Raw genomic sequence first — 11,168 nt, 5'->3', positions numbered from 1 at the left:
CACCCTGGGACATGGAAGAGTTGTTGAAACTATTCCACTGTGTTTAAATAAATATTCATTTTAGCAGGGGGCATGGATTCTCAATCTCTCACCTCCTGAATGGGTGTCCTTACCACCATTCTGCACAGCCATTCTGAGGTGCTAATTCAATCCTATTCATCCACACAGGGCTGTCCTTAGAGTTTATGGGGCTCTACGCAGTACTGTTAAATTGGTGCCCTATGCCCAATGGCAGCCAGATGGGAGACATTTTTTAGAGATGTGGCTTTTATAATCTTCAGCAACACACTAATGAAATATTTTAAACTAAGCTCCTGTAGACTAACATGGTGAATTCAGAAACTGACAGCATATACGTGGGAGTAACAAATGCCTGTTAAGTGGTTTTCATTACCACTTGAACTGCTCTTTCACAAGTTCTGCCCGTTAGCGCTGGCAGGCTTTTGACTTTTAACTAGATCCTCTCACAAGGAAGCAAAGTCACAGAGCAGGGATAAGAAAAGGTGGATAGGTGGACATTAGGACCCAGCAGTGCCCCAAATTTTCAGGTGCTCTATGCAGCTGCATATTCTATATGGGTCAGGGTGGCCCTGCACCCACAGTTGAATAGTTTTAAGAGGCGAGATTGGAGGAATCTGTCAGAATATTTCATAGCTCTGAGGTGGGAAATCTCTGATCAAATCTCTTCTGTCCATCAGGTGGCAGGGAGCACTGAAGCCAGGTCTCCCCTTTCCCAGGTGAGCGCTTTAACCACTGAGCTAAGAGTTATAAGGTGGACACTGCCTCCTTTTCAGACTGATTTTGAACAGAACCCCTGATCTGGTAGGTGGTCTCTGAACGTACCTATTTGATCAGGCCCTTTGGCCAGGTAGGTAGACAAAGGCTGGGGTCTCGCCTCTGTAAAATGGGATAATAGCCTTATCCTACCTCCCAAGGATGTTGTGAGAATTTGTATGTTATAGATGGTGGTGCACTCAGATGTTATATTGATGGGAGCTATGTAAGTACCTAAGGGTATGTCTACACCACCACCCTAGTTCGAACTAGGGTGGTTAATGTAGTCATACGAACTTGCAAATGAAGCCCGGGATTTGAATTTCCCGGGCTTCATTTGCATGTTGCCGGGCGCTGCCATTTTTAAATGCCCGCTAGTGCGGACTTCGTGCCCGCGGCTACACGCGGCACAAACTAGGTAGTTCGGACTAGGCTTCCTATTCCGAACTACTGGTACTCCTCATGGAACGAGGTGTACAGGTAGTTTGGACTAGGAAGCCTAGTCCAAACTACCTAGTCCGTGCCGCGTGTAGCTGCAGGCACGGAGTCCGCACTAGCGGACATTTAAAAATGGTGGCAGCCAGCTATATGCAAATGAAGCCCGGGAAATTCAAATCCCGGGCTTCATTTGCAAGTTCGTATGACTACATTAACCACCCTAGTTCGAACTAGGGTGGTAGTGTAGACATACCCTTAGACAGATACATCCACTATATGCAGGTGTAAATTACTACACCAAGTGCCAGCTGCCCCATGTATCTGGAATAGGTCTTTCAAAAGCTCTTTGTGACAACCGGTGAAAACGGGTGTCAACACCAACACGAATGGGGGTTCTGTACATCTTGCTGTGTAGTTGTTGCAATATACAAGTAGACCTAGGACTGGCATGTGGAGAGGGGCCCTTTTCCAAGTTGTTTCCGTATGTAACATGCTGCATTGCCGTCAGCGCAGAACTGTTACAAAAGCAGTGTTGTTTTGCTGGGTTTTATGTAGGGTGGGGTGTTCTGATATGGCCTCTGCATGTCAAGCAGTTCCTTTCAGCTTTGAATGCAACAGGCTTTCGGGTCCATTGTTTTGATTCATTAATATTAGACATATTACTCAGGAAGAAGCAAAAATGGGGATTTGCAACACTTTCTGTAGATCTGAAGGCAGCAATTCCAGGTTTCTTACACTCTTAACAAAAGAGACGGCACTATATTTGTTGACTAGAAAAAATGAGTCTGGCTTCCTGGAAGAACTGAATTTCCTGCCATGAATCCCAGGAACTGCTCTTTTACTCCCATGCAGTGTGTGACATGGCTACATTTGTCTATCTTCCCCTGGACTTCCACTTGCTGCTGAACGGGGATTCTGTTACAGTCAATGCCAAGAAAAAAAAAGGTGCAGATGCAACGTGGTGCTGGGCGTCCCCAATTGCCATCAAAATAGAATGCTGATGCCATTGCTCAGATCTCAGAATCGGGCACTACTTATAGTGGAAATAGCCTTTCCATAGGTTTTTTAATTACCCTATACAATATGGCAGTGAATTCTGTCCCTGCTAATAGAAATCTATAAAATGTTTTTTTATAAAACTATTGAAGTCTATAGATTGAGTAACTTTTTAAATAGAACCTTACCAAATTGCCATAGTACACTTTTTTTCCAATCTCACAAACGTTGTATAGAATTTTTCTATAAGGGTGGTTTTCAAAGGCTTTCCTTAATACAAAATGCTTAACACAGGAAAGAAAAGAATGTATTGTTTGACAGGGTGTTTCAGTTCAAAATATTTTCCACTGACCTAACTTTGTTTGTTTGCTCTGAAGGGGAAGAGGTGAAGTTTCTTACCAGAACAAATATTTTTATGATCTCAGTGTTATACTTTTAAAAATCTGCCCTTGAAATCACTCCTATTTAGCTGTGGCTGGGCTGGCTTTGAGCATATGAGCAATTTTTTTTGTCTCTTGCTGAACTCTCTTCTAGACTGGCCCAAGGTAATTAACAGTGGAACTGTGTGTGATCCTTGTTTTTTTTTTTATTCCTGTTTATTTTTGTTTAATTTCTAAATTGTTTTTCAAGCCATGCAATACTCCAGATTAGTTTACAAATGAGAGGAAAGTGGGGGTGGAGAGGGAAGAAATTTTTGCACATATCAGAGCAGCTGCAACCTTTACTTGCTTTCAGGGTTTTCTTAACACAGCTTTGCAGGCTGCCAATTGTTCCTAAAATATAAATGGAGAAAGACACTCCAAAAAGACCAAAAATGACATCCCTGGACTGCACTTAACATTTGGGTCTATGTTGCTATGCCACTATGATGCAATACACCCTTCTATTCACACTTACATGCTGCTGTAGTAATCTTTGTACAAAATACAGCTTGTAAGGTATAATTTGAAAACTCCTAATTTGCTAATCCACATTGTCCCAGTATAATGTGTGGCAGCACTGTATGTGAATTCCTCTGTACAATTTTGTTAACACATGTTCCAAAACCTACAGCTCTGTCTAGACAAAAGTCAGGTCTGCCCTAAACAAAGGAAAGAATATGTGCTTGCCTTAATTTTCATGTAAGCAAAAAATAGTCATCAAACAGGGAGGAAAAACAAAGGAAGTTCAAATAGGTGAAAAAACAAGAGAATTTCCTTCCATTTTGACTCTCTCTTGGGTCTCAGCTGATAGTAATTTTCAAGAGGGGGACTGAAACTAGGAAAAGGAGAGACCAATATCCCAAGGCACCTCTCTCTGCTCACTTCATGCTCTCCAGTTGAGAAGACAAAAGGAAAAAGTTCTTGAACTCTGTGGAAGGTATCCTGATCTGAGCATTTGGTCAGTAATTTGCTAGAGCTTGTGGTGAGCAAGTTTGTTTTACAACAAAGTGAGTTTAAGTAGAGACTAGTAAATATTTTATATTTATTTTCCTTGTAACCATTTCTGACCTGTATGTCTTATTACCTCACTTAATTTCTCTTTGTATTAAGTTTGGTTTTCTGTTTTATCCAATCCAGGGTTATTTAAAGTTGAAGTGACTGAGTAACTGTTCACAATAATCAACTAGCATATTATTCCCTTAAAGGAATCACAGATTAATATATTGATACTGTCCAGGAAAAGGTTGGGCAATACAGGACACCCTTTTCAGGGAGAAGATTCAGGATTGAGGATGTATTGGGACCACCCTTCAGTTTAACTCAGGCTAGCGACAGCCAGAGTTTAGCTGCAAGACTAAGGTTACACACAGACACTCAAGGTGTGGCTTGCATTCTGGAAGGCAGTTTGTGATGTCCCAGATGGGAGCTACTACAGCAAAGCATAAGGCCCCCCAAGGTTACTGGGCACAGGGGAACATATTTCTCCACTAGCTTGAATTGTGTCATCGGAATCTGAGGGTATGAAAAATCCACACTTCAGAATTCTGAAAGTATGGCAACGTAATCCCTAATGTAGATGCAGTAGGGTCATTGGAAAACTGCTTCTATCAACCTAATCATCATCACTCAGAGAGATGGTATTTATGCAGCAACAGAAAGCCTCTTCTGTCACAACAGGCTGCATCTATACTATAGGGTTATGCTAGCATAGCGATGCCACAATAGTCCCCATAATGTCGACATGGCTCTGGTGAAAATTTCAGTCTTGGCTTTGTTACAATTAAGCATAGATCATGATAATGACACTGGAATGGTATTCAGAACCTTGCATTCCTCAAAGATCTCTCAAATGTGGGACACACCCTTTTCCCTAATTAAGTTTGAAAAATAACTAGTGAGCTGGGGTGCCTTGATTGTTAGATATTTAAGTGAACACCTTAAAGTAGCGACGGGCAACCTAGGCTAATAAGTGGGCCGCATAAGTGGCCCTCCTTTGTTTCAGTGGGCCACAAGATTGTTGAACCCAAGACTCCTGGGATAGGGTAGTTTTGCTAACTACACTTGCATATCTAGACTTTGCAGGGTATACCAATTAACCCATCGCAACACTTTGAATGCAGAAAGAGCACACAGCTCTTATAGTCAATGTTGGTGCAAACAGCATGCTCCTCACTTCACGTGCCCTTGCTTTCCCTGTGGGTCACTCTAGTAACACCAGTAAAAGAAAAAAACCTATGCGGCTGGAAACCAGTGGAAGCTGGCAACCCTGCACATGGGCAACAGTAAACAAAATGTCTCTAGGGCCACATATAGAATCCTGATGGACAACATGTGCCCCATAGGTGGCCTGTCACTACCTTAAAGGGCCTGATCTTCAGAATATGGGTGCTCAGTCCTTTCTGAAATCAGGCCTTTCAACAGTGTGACATCAGGTACCCAAAATCACTGGTAGCTTTTCAAAATGTAGGCCACTTCACTTTCATAAATGAGAGAAATATGTGAGGTTTGCCACCCTGTTGAGTTTTGAGTGAAGCTGATCCCCTTGCTTAAGTCATGGCAGATTGGAAACATTTTCAAGATTTCTGTGGATAATTGTTTGCAGAATAACTCCCTTCCTCTTTGCTTTCAATCTTACCGAAGGGGGATTAAATAACTGACTTTCTGTTCCAAATTTCTAACAGGCAGCTGTACCATGTCCACAAATATTGCATTAGTTCATGCTTTCTTGTGCCAATGTGACAGATAATCACTTCCCCGTTCATACCGCAACTTTCTTCAAAGTAAAACTCCGATGGTCCGGCACTCCTGATGGTCTGGCACCATCAGGAACCCGGAAGTGCTCCGGGCAGCCTGACCATTGGAGCTGCTCTGCCCCCAGCTTCCCAGATTCAGCCGCTGCTAAAGCTGACCAGTGGCTGAATATGGGGAAGCCGGGGGCAGAGCAGCTGGAGTGCTGCCGGGTAGGTCCCGTAGCGCTGCTCCTCGGAGCTGCGGGACCAACCCGGCAGCACCCCAGCTGTCCCCGATTCAGCCGCGGCTGAAACTGACCAGCGGCTGACTCCAGGAAGCCTGAGGCAGAGCTGCTCTGCCCCGGCTTCCTGGAATCAGCCCCTGATCAGTTTCAGCAGTGGCTGACTTGGGTGCACCTGGGACAGAGCAGCTGGGGTGCTGCCGGGTTGGTCCTCGGCAGCGCTGCGGGGACCAACCCAGCAGCGCCCCAGCTGCTCTGTTCCAGGAGTCCCGATTCAGCTGCTGTTGAAACTCACCAGCGGCTGACTCCAGGAACCCTGGAGCAGAGCAGCTCTGCCTCGGGCTTTCTGGAGTCAGCCGCTGATCGGTATCAGCAGTGGCTGACTTCAGGACACCTGGGGCAGAGCAGCTGGGGTGCTGCCGGGTTGGTCCAGTAGCACAGAGGAGCGGCGCTGTGGGACCAACCCGGCAGCACCCCAGCTGCTCTACTCCAAGCGTCCCCAAGAGCATCTGAGATGCTGCCGGGTTGGTCTCACCGCGCCAAGGGTCCGCGTTACGGGACCAACCCTGCAGCACTCCAGCTACTCTGCTGCAGGCGTCCCGATTCAGCCGCTGCTGAAACTGACCAGCAGCGGCTGAATCAGGGATGCTTGGGGCACAGCCGGGCTGTCGGAAGGGGGGGCTATGAGGGGTCTGGAGTGGCATCCCCCCCACACCCCGCATAGCCCCCCTTCCGATAGTCCGGCATATCTGATAATCTGGCACCCACTGGGTCCTAAAGGTGCCGGATTATCAGAAGTTTACTGTATCTGGCCATGGTTAAAGAGGTATTATCATTTTACAGATGGGAAAACTGAGTTACAAAAGATTAGATGACTTATTAATAGCAACAGGGAATAAAATCCAGTTCCCCTGATTCATAGTCACATGCTCTAATTACTATGTCCTATAGTGTCCCTAGACATAATCCACAATATTAAAAAATTAATACAGCTATAAAACAAAGTTGTAAATATTTGACTCCATATTTAAAAACCAGAGTGTTTTCGCCCCAGTTAGCAATTAAAATGTTGGCAAGGGAGCGGTGCTGCACCCGAGTGCTACCATAATTTACCTATGGAATTACCTAGCAGCCAACTGTCTTGTTCTTGTTGCCTTCTGGATGCCAGTGATGAAATCGGGCTCAGGATGGGGTAAAACTCTTTGGAGGTGGGGTAGGTAGCATTTGGAGGTGGGGTAGGTAGCTCAGTAGGATGGGGGGGGGGGTGTCTCTGCACTTTGCAGCTCCTGGTTGCTAGCCCAGGTGGTGGCAGAGGTATAGAGGTCAGGCCAATCTTCTGGAATGCTAGACTGGGCTATGTGTCTTCAGTCTTTCATGAGTATTGCAGTGTGAGAGCAATGCAGCTCAAGGAGGAAAATGTGCACTGACTCACCCAAAGAACAGGACATGCAAAGGAGAGCTTGAAGTGCTGGGGTACAGCATCTCTTGACTTGTATTCTGTAAGCCTGATTCTCTACTAATTTACACCCGTCTTTCACTGGCTATAACTCTGCTGGCATCTCTAGCATAAAACTAGCATAAACAAATGGAGAACAGGGTATTTGGGCCATACCTAAGGACTAGAGCAGGACTCGTCAACACCGCTTCTGTTAAACTACGGGGCTGTCTTATTTCAGAACTTATTGTTTCCCACATGGGGCCTGACTCTCTTCCCAAGTATACAAGTTTTCTCCTTGTTTACTTCAATGCAGCTATTTCTTGTTTACAGTATGGGGGACTATCAGGCCTAGAGGACAATTACACAAGCTCCTACATGCTGCCAACTTTCCCCAGCCTGGCATGAGTGGAAAGAGAGAATTGTTGCACCCCAATCTACCTACCAGGAAGGGTGCTCTATGCCAGTTCCAAATAAGGCAGCCCAGAATATTTGGGACACTAGCTCACAGGTATACAATAACTGGGACTCATAGTGCAAGAGGAGAGGAAGGGCAACAACTACTTCTCTAATCAAGGAAATGGAATAGTAGTGATTGCAGGGCTGATAGCAACCCCTCTTGGCCAGAGTGCAAATTCCATCTTCACCAGCCCTTGTGGAGTACAATGCACAGCCTATAATTGTCAACTGCAGGGTGGGGAATCTTTTTCTTTGTCCTGTTCGTTGCCAGCAGAATACGGTACTCTGCTGAAGAGAGCTAAAATGTCTAAGTAAAAAATGATCTGCTTTCATCACAGATCTTTATAAGTTGTATTTGCAAATGTGAATAAGAGAACATTTACAAATCGTCTCCATGCATCACAAAGCTCAGACGTTGCTCCCCACCACATCAAATGCTGCACCCTGTATGAAATATGGACGTTAAGCAGCAGGGCTCTCTTGTCATTACTTCGTGCCTCGTCTCTCTGCATAATCTTTGTGTCAATTTATTGTTTGTGGGAATGTTTAGGACCAAGCCAAATTATTTTTCCAGCCCATTTTAAACAACCCTTTCAAGATTATGGTTTTTTTTTCTTCTTGGCTGTGTTTCCAATCTTGGTTTATCACTGTAATATTTTGTGCTTCTGAAAAAAAAATTCAATACTCAAGGACAAAGTAATCCAGAGCTTTCCTTCATTTCAGTCTTTTATGTCCTAGGGCTGTCCCAATTCAATGACCGATTTTTATTGTGTCATATTTCACTGTTGCTGGCTGCTACCAGCTCAGCTAATCCTTTCCCTGCCTCCTTATCAGTAGTTTTTTTTGTAATTCATTTTTTTTTTAATTTTTGTCCATTCCATCCTCAAAGCTTTTCGTTTTTTCCCTAGTAGGAAACTCACTACTGTCCTTTATGCTCACTCATTCTAAGAGCTAGTCAGAAACAAAAAGGCAGGTAGTTAATGCCAGCAATCTGTTTTAGGCAGTATTGCATTTTCTTTGGAGGTGGAGAACAAATTCAATATTCTCCAGAGCTGATGGGGATGATCTATGGATAAGGGTGGGGAAAGAAAAAGGAACCTGAATCCTTTTGAACTGGTTGTGATTGGTGAACCTGTATCTTTCAAGGTTCTCCCCTCCCTCTTTCCCCCCCTCCCCAGTTGGTGTCCCCAGGTAAATTGTCCAGTGCCTGATGTCCATGGAACACAAACAGACAAAATAATTATTTTGGTCCTAGACATCCAACACTCCAGTCATCTGAAGAAGTGGGCTGTGCCCACGAACGCTCATGATACCATCTATATGTTTTGTTAGTCTATAAAGTGCTACCAAACCATTTATTGTTTTTTCAGACAAAAGAATATAAATCATCTGTGTGGAGGGTAAAAGAGAGGAAAAGACTGAGACATTAGCATTAAGTATATTGGCATGACATCAGTTTGTGTGCTGAAATGTAGCACTTCAGAATGGCAGCTACAGTATTAGTCAGAGTCCTGTTTTTATTTCACAGTTCTGCAGGCATGGAATTTGTTGCAAAATTTATCCCATTCAAGAGACTTTTACTCCAGGATCTCAGCTTTTATTAAAAAAAATTAGTCCTGATGCTTGCTGGTAACCTTGAAGAGCTGAACAGTGTAAAAGCATGCAGTGATGTCTTTCTGAGTTTGCAAAGAGCCTATAAACAGGGTGTGAACTGTTCTATCTACTAATATTAATGATGTTTTAATTCTGAAATCTAGAGATGATGATCAATGCCATATTGAAAACTTGAAACAGGATGGCGACTGTCAAAATGAACCGAACTAATTTAAAAATAAAACCCCACAGAAGCACAGTTCTGTTGGATATAATTAATTTTCATATTTAATTCAATAGCCTTATGTTTAAAAAAATTCTGACGCTACTGCATACCTTTGGTCATAGAGCATATAGATCATGTCTAGATTGTAGTGAAGGATGGGAAAGGAGCCAGCCCAGAAAGATTTCAGAGAACTCTTCTGTACATAATAATGGTTCAAAACTTGAGCCAAACCTTTCCTGAAATGCAGTATAAGTTGCAATTTCTATTTTTTAATGTACACCTGCATTAATCAGTCCCAGGAGAATAAAAATGTATTCAAATGCATCCAAGACTTCAGGGTACTTCTACAACGAAATCTTTCAAACTTTGCTCATCCCAGTGTTGAGGGAGTGTCTGCACTACAGACCTAACTTGAGTGATCTACAGTCAAGTGACTTCCCCAGTGTTAGCCCCTCATAAGGGAGTCCTACAGATCAACTGGGCTATGTCTACACTCGCGGCTTCTTGCGCGAGTAATATGCAAATGAGGCTAAGCGTGGAATATCGCCGAGCCTCATTTCCTTCCCTAATGAGCCACCGTTTTTTTCAGAAGAGGGTCTTGTGCAAGAAGGAGCGTCTACACTGCCCCTTCTTGCTCAAGAAAAACCTTCTTGTGCAATGCCGTTCGTCCTGAAAAGTAATAGGTGTAACGGCATTGCGCAAGAGGGTTTTTCTTGAGCAAGAAGGGGCAGTGTAGACGCTCCTTCTTGCACAAGAGCCTCTTCTGAAAAAAAATGGTGGCTCATTAGGTATGCAAATGAGGCTCGGTGATATTCCACGCGTAGCCTCATTTGCATATTACTCGCGCAAGAAGCCACGAGTGTGGACATAGCCCTGCTGTGGCGTGTGCTATCAAACACTGAACACACGCTGGTGCTCTGTTCATTTGTGCGTGGATCTAAGACACCAGTGGGCACAGAATGCTTCAGAGTGCTACAGTAAATGCACTCCTTAAAGAACGATTTCAGTGTGTTGTGGGAGAACTTGCCTGTCCATTCTGGGGGTACTGAGAGGGCATAGCATGAGCCAGCAACTCATTAAAATAAACCAACTCTGACCTGACCCAGTTTCTGTCCACAACCTTCGTTCCAACCAATGGCAAGGCAATGACCCGTATCAAAGGGTGGGCACTAATGCAATTTTCATTTGGTAAGAGAAAACAGAACCAGGGTACAAGATTCAACAGCAGACATTTTGATGATAGATTGTTGCCATGAAAAAGCTGTGATGTGCCTTTTTTTTTTTTTTTTATTTTTTAAATCATGACTATTTTATTAACTTAAGGAAATGCTATATGTCCCAATCACCATGGAGGTTGGTATCGTCGGTTCTGTTTCTTTATCTAGAATGTATCAGTTTCATGCATCTTTGGCAAGCTAGCTATTTTCAGATACTTCTGAATAACTTCAAAGTTTGGTGTAGCTGAAGTGAAGAAGTTTTAATAATAAACAGCACATATTTCGTTAGGGAGTATTTGCTGACTTTTTAAATTGGTGGAATAGTGGGTTGCTCTTGAATCCCTTAACATTTTTGAACCAATAACTTATTCTAAGGCTGCTGATTAATTATAGTTAACTCACGTGATTAACTCAAAAAATTAGTTGAGACCAATCACCATTTTAATCCCACTGTCAAATAATAAATATCACTTGAAATGTATTGAATATTTTTTATGTTTTTCTACATTTTCAAATAATACTGATTTCAATTAAATCATAGTAAAAAGTGCACAGTGCTCGCTTTATAATATAAATATTTGCACGGTAAAAATAAGAGTATTTTTCAATTCATCTCCTACAGGTGCTGTGGTGCAAA

The sequence above is a fragment of the Pelodiscus sinensis genome, chromosome 3 (assembly GCF_052426305.1).
Source record: "Pelodiscus sinensis isolate ZL-2025 chromosome 3, ASM5242630v1, whole genome shotgun sequence".
NCBI lineage: Eukaryota > Metazoa > Chordata > Testudines > Trionychidae > Pelodiscus > Pelodiscus sinensis.
The sequence above is the reverse complement of the archived record's forward strand: the minus strand, read 5'-3'. Positions refer to the sequence as shown.